This window comes from Budorcas taxicolor, chromosome 11 (assembly GCF_023091745.1).
Source record: "Budorcas taxicolor isolate Tak-1 chromosome 11, Takin1.1, whole genome shotgun sequence".
Classification (NCBI taxonomy): Eukaryota; Metazoa; Chordata; class Mammalia; order Artiodactyla; family Bovidae; genus Budorcas; species Budorcas taxicolor.
In genome coordinates this window covers 59,887,329-59,894,009 of record NC_068920.1, presented here as the reverse complement: position 1 = coordinate 59,894,009, position 6,681 = coordinate 59,887,329, and the positions used below count along the sequence as shown (strand labels likewise).

The 6,681-nt window shown below is 37.9% G+C and overlaps 1 pseudogene; it reads left to right on the top strand.

Annotated features, from left to right (window-relative positions):
• Window positions 1–622: 622 nt before the first annotated feature.
• On the top strand, window positions 623–6,450 carry LOC128055644 (olfactory receptor 10AG1-like; annotated as a pseudogene).
• The last annotated feature ends 231 nt before the right edge of the window (window positions 6,451–6,681 follow it).

The window sequence follows — 6,681 nt, the reverse complement described above, 5'->3', positions numbered from 1 at the left end:
CTAATTACTTTACAATATTGTATTGGTTTTGCTATACACAATTTTAAAAATTAAATACCAGTTAAAAATATTGAGTGGTTAGCTGATGAATTTTGTTTTATAAAAATAGCTAAATATGCAGAATGTCAAAGTTAAAAAGATGTTGGAAATACAACTGAAAAAAAACTCATTAAAAAAAATTAACCATATATATCCCTAAAACTATTTTATATTGCTTAAGACATTTAAAAAAGCAAAAAAAAATTAATTTTGAATTGATAATGAAAAACAGAATGGAGAGGTCAAATGAAAATATCAAGTTATTTCACAAAGGAACTTAAATTCAGAATTTGTATTTTTGAGTGGTCAGATGAATAGAAAAATTACAATCACATATCTTCAGAACTAAATAAATATTGTAGATAGCAGAGAAAGAAAGATTAAAGTGGTTTTTTTAAATTTACAGATAGATTTAATAATGATGAAAAACACACTTCATCATACATTTAGAGCACCTGGTGTTATAGGTTTGGTTTTTATAGGAAATTGAAAAATAAAAGTTGCAGCCTCCTGTTTTGTAAATAAGAAAACAAGAGCTAGTGAAAGTGAAATAATAGTACCTCTGACTGGATCATTTCCACAGATGAAATATGAAGATATGGAAGCAAAAGACAACATGTCCAAAGTGATAGACTCTGTACTCCTGGGGTTTTCTGACCTTCCAAACCTCCAAGGGCTATTTGGGCTGTTCTCCATCATTCACATCATTATCTTAACTGGAAACAGTCTCATAATAATACTAACTAGGCTTGACCCTGCACTGCACAAACCCATGTATTTCCTTTTGGCAAACTTTTCCACCTTGGAAATCTGTTCCAAGTCCCGTCACTCTTCCTAGGATTCTGGTGAACCTTTGGGCTCAGGACAGAAGCATTTCTGTGCTGGACTGTGCTGCCTAAATGTGCTTCTTCCTTATCCTCAGAGCCACTGAGTGCTTCCTCCTGGTGGTGATGGCCTATGACCGCTGTGTAGCCGTCTGTGACCCTCTGCACTATCCCCTGGTCATGACCGCAAAGCTGTGCCTCCAGCTGGCTGTGGGCTCTTGGGTCAGTGGAATCCCAGTGCAGATAGGGCATATGTGCCGGATCTCTCTGCATTTCTGTCATTCAAACAAGATTAACCACTTCTGTGACATCCCCCCATTCTGAAGCTGGCCTGTGGAGACACTTTTGCACATGAGCTCCCAGTCTATGCAGGAGCTCTGCTGTTTGTTGCTGTACCTTTTATGCTGATCCTTGCCTCTTACAGCAAAATCAGTTCCACTATTCTGAGGTTGCCAACAGCCGGAGTAAGAGCCAAAGCCTTCTCCACGTGTTCTTCTCACCTGTTGGTTGTGCTTTTATTCTTTGGATCTGCTACCATCACCTCTTAAGGCCCAAATCCAGACATTCTGCAGGAACTGACAGACTCCTCTCTGTTCTACACCATAGTGACTCCAATGTTCAATCCCATGGTATACAGCCTTTGGAACAAGGATGTGATTGCAGCATTGAGAAAATTGTTACTTAAAATACAGATTGAAGGCAGGAGGAGATGGGATGACAGAGGACGGGATGGTAGGAGGGCATTACCAACTCAATGGACATGAGTGTGAGCAAGCTCCAGGAGTTGGTGATGAATAGGGAAGCCTGGTGTGCTGCAGTCCATGGGGTCACAAAAAATTGGACTCCACTGAGTGACAGAAAACATATAAATATACTGTGATGAGAATATTTATAAATGTTTTAGCTGTTTGTCACACAGTTACCAGATAAAGATTTTAAATATCTATATTTTCTCCTTAAAAACTTGACTATTGCTAGCTTATAAGATACTTTTAGATACTTTAAAATAACCCACAGTTGACTGTGCTTAAATATTTCTTAGGCTTCCCTGATGGCTCAGATAGTAAAGACTCTGCCTGTAATGCGGGAGACTTGGGTTCGATCCCTGGGTTGGGAAGATCCTCTGGAGGAGGGAATGGCTACCCACTGCAGTGTTCTTGCCTGGAGAATCCTCACGGACAGAGGTGCCTGGCGGGATAATTAGTCAAAGCGCCTTCAATATTTCATACCTAAATAATCTTGTATTGTGAATAAAGAACGATGTTCATGACATACTTTATGAAAAAACAAAATAGAATTCAAGCTCTTAAGAATTTTGGCTTAAATATACCTTAAACCATGCAAGATTCCTTACCTAAATCACAGCTTCTATTTTTCCACTTCTATTGTTGGCATTTTTTTTGGTTCAATTGCATGGAAACTGACCAGTAGCAGTTAAGTAATGACTATTTGAAGGAGGAATTGAACAAGTGAATGAACAAATGCATATTACCTTGCCCTATGTCAGAATCCTGGCAAAATCCAGAAACTTCAAAGGATCAATAGACACTAAGAATATGTTTATTTAGCCCACTCTACTCTCATGAGGAATTACTTCAATCATCATAACAAAAGCAAATCTGAGTATTTTTCCCAACTGCATTCTATAGAAGAATCTCCCTGTTTGTCTCAACACTTTTACTTTGTACATATTTCTATATTCTATGTAGCAATTTTGACCCCCAAATAATCTGCTTTGAATTATTTCATCACTGCCTTCCAAACTACCCCAATGCTAATTAATATTGAAAAATAAAATATATGCATTTTTAATGTGAGGAAAATGTTAGAAGTTCTTTTCAGAATTACACAAAGTTTCCACAATTGCATTTACATTAGTGTGCCTTGCCTAGTCCTCCATCCTTCTCTAAGCGATATTATTTTTAAACCTTTGAATTGATATTCACAAGGAAAATGAGCATCTGTCAATAGAATCATTAACAGGTATCCTCCCAATTCCATTCAGATGGCACGGTGGAAAAGAATCTGCCTGCCAATGCAGGAGATGCAAGAGACACGAGTTCCATCCCTGGGTCAGGAAGATCCCTTGGAACAGGAAACAGCAACTCACTCCCGTCTTCTTGCCTGTGAAATTTCATGAACATGTAGCCTTGTGGGCTACAGTCCAGGCGGTCCCAAAGAGTCAGATACAACCGAGCGACTGAGAGTGTACACACACACACACACAAACACACTCAGCAACTCATTTAGAGAATATGTCCGCTGGCAGTTCTTTTGACAGTATACTCTTTTGTTGTTTTAGTTATAACTGTACACATGTGTATAAGGCAATGTTAGTTCCTGTCGTGAAGCTAGTTATAGTTCACGTCTCAGTCAATTTGCTTCCTTTAATATCTAGGCAGTAAATATGATGTACTAGGTTTAGTTATTTATGCATTTTATTCATAGTGTCTATATGCATATATACCTTCTAATTAAATGTTTAGTATGTTTATATACTTTTATATATAGTTCATAATGTAATCTAGGATGAGGATTATAATAGGGATGATAAAGATGATGATAGCAGTTTTGTTTCTGAAATTTAGGAAAGCAGGAATCACAATGTCATGGAAATAGTGCTGTTCCCTAAATTCACAAAATGTCATGTGTAAAGCAAGTGATTCAATTATGCATATACAGGTACCTTTTCTGTTTCAAACTCTTTCCCCTTTTGCATTGTTACATAATTCTGAGCAGCACTCCCTGTGCAGTATGTAGGCCTTCATCCAATATCCATTTTAAACATAGCAGTGTGTTCATCACATCTTTCTTTTTTAAAAAATTTTGCATGTAAATGATATCATGCGATATTTCTCTATGTCTGACTTCACTCAGTATGACAATCTCTAGGTCCATCCGTGTTGTTGCAAATGACATCACTTCATTCTTTTTAGCAGCTGAATAATATCAGGTTTTAATACTTTTAATGTGTGTGTTATCACTGATGTTTTGGATGTGCCAAGGGAAGTGTGCTTTTCTTTTCTGTTCATGCATTCAACCCAACTTCATCCGATTTCTGAACTTCTGTGGATGTAGACAGCTGTGTATATAGACACATTTCATAAGCATTTTGCAAGAATTTAATATATCCACAATGTCAATGGGAAGAATAGTAAGAAAGGCCCTGGAATGACCTCTTGATATTTCAAAGAAAAGAAATGCATGCTTCTGTAAGTGTGGCTTTCATAATTATGATATTCCACAGCTAGGAATTTGATGATTTGAAAGTAGTTGTTTGACAAATCTCTTACATTTTAAATAATATTTCATTTTGTAATCAATTTTGTTGTTGTATAATTCTGACATGTAAAAGCATTTTTAAACCTGCAGGCCTTGAACTTTTCTTATAACTTGGTTCATAACAAGTATGACCCCTTCATTATTACTTGAAATAGTGGCCCAAAGATAAAAATGATTTCAAGAGACATTGTTAATAATACCTGTATCTGCACTGATCTGTACTCATTTTCAATCTATTTTTGTTTTGAATATTCATACAGTCTTAATAAGCTCCTACATCTAAAATTTTATCATTAAGATAAAGTCAGCAAAATGTTTTTGAAAGGTCTCTAAAGGAGGAGTAAGTTGTCTTAATCGTCTTCACAAATATAAAGTGAAAGTGAAAGTTGCTCAGTTGTGTCCTACTCTTTGTGACCCCATGGACTATCCAGTCCATGGAATTCTCCAGGCCAGAATACTGGAGTGGGTAGCCTTGCCATTCTCCAGGGGATCTTCCTAATTCAGGGTTCGAACCCAGGTCTCCCTCATTTCAGGGAGATTCTTTACTAGCTGAGTCACAAGGGAAGCCCAAGAATATTGGAGTCAGTAGACTATCCCTTCTCCAGAGAATCTTCCCGACCCAGGAATCAAACCGAGGTCTTCTGCATTGCAGGCAGATTCTTTACCAAATGAGCTATCAGGGAAGCCCATACAGAAAATACAAGCTAAAAGGGAAAATATTTGAAAGTCACACATTTCAAATAAGAAATATATAGAAAGATTACACAAAGAACTCTCAAAACCAACAGGAAGAAAAGAAGCAATCTAACATCAATGTACAAGATTTTTCTTTTTTCCTTCATTGGAATGTCATTGCTATTCAGGATTATGCTAATTTTTACTGTACAATGAAGTGAATTAGCTATATGTTTGCATACATCCCCTCCCTCCGACCCCTGAAGGCCATCTAGGTCACCACAGAGCACTGAGTTGAGCTCCCTGTGCTTTACAGCAGGCTCCCACTAGCTCTCTGGCCATCATAAAAAATCTACAAACAAAAAACACTAGAGAAGGTATGGAGAAAAGGGAATCCTCATGCACTGTTGGCAGGAACTTAAACTGATACAGCCACTGTGCAGACCAGTATGGAGGTTCCTTAAGAAACTAAAAAAGTAGAACTGCCATTGACTCAAGTATTCCGCTACTGGGCAGATACCCTGAGAAAACCATAATTCAAAAAGACACATGGACCCAAATGTTCACTGCAGCACTATTTACAATAGCCAGGACATGGAAGCAATCTAAATGTCCACTAAATGTACAAAACTCTTAAATAGATATTTTACTAAAGGAGATAATCAGAAGTCAAATGATCACATAAGGGATAGTCACTGTCACTAGTCATTATCAAAATGCAAATGAAAACAAAAATGAGATTATGCTACACATGTATTTCAACTGTTAGAGTTAAACAAAACAAATTACAAAATGATATAATTCAAAATTGGTGTGTGTATATATATATATAAGTTTTGAATAGCTTTCAATGCAGGGCATCAAATTTCTAAATTATCTCTTTATTAATCTTCATAAGAGTATAAATCTATTCCTACTGTGTATAGTTAAATCTGATATTCTTCTCCATTGCATTTTGTAAGTCTATGTGTCTTTGTAGGGTGTGCTACAGAAACACTGTTTTATTATTTTATAATCACTGTACCAAGAGTTGCCACAATTAACTTAAGGGCATGCTTGGCTGGGGAGACAACACGGTAACTTCTTGGAGCTTTGAAGTGAAGAAGTGAAGTCGCTCAGTCGTGTCCGACTCCGCAACGCCATGGACTGGAGCCTATGAGGCTCCTCCATCCGTAGGGTTTTCCAGGCAAGAGTGCTGGAGTGGATTGCCATTTCCTTCTCCAGGGGATCTTCCCGACCCAGGAATCGAACCGGGGTCTCCTGCATTGCAGGCAGACGCTTTACCATCTGAGCCACCAGGGAAGCCTTTTGTGACGGCTGAGGGCAGTTGATAGAAATGGAAGTCTTGGCCGGACACACGGCAGCACAGCTAGAAATATTTCCGTCCTCCCTTCCAGTTTAGCGTGATATGGTAATGAATGTTGATATGAGGGGTCATACCTGGAAATTCAGTATTCTGTTTCCGGTTTGTACATCTGAAAAGGAGTGAGTGAGCATTCCTTTGTGTCCCCCTGTAGTCTGGGAGGCAGTGAAGACTACCCGGCTCATGTGGACGGAGAGGTGGAAGATCTGTGTTGAAGAAGCCACAGCTGCTCTGACAGTCCTGGATTTCTTGCTTCAGAACACTTAATATCAGAAAAACAAAATTCCCTGTAAGACAGTGTACATTTACGTCTGTTTAGACCACCTTTATTTTATAAAAATGATGTATCATCATAAATTATTGTTTTACAATGGACATGGAAATGGAAGATCTGCATTGAAGATGACACAGTTGCCCTGACAGTCCTGGATTTCTTACTGCAGAACCCTTAATGAGAGAAAAACAAAATTCCCTGTAAAACAGTATATATTTACATCT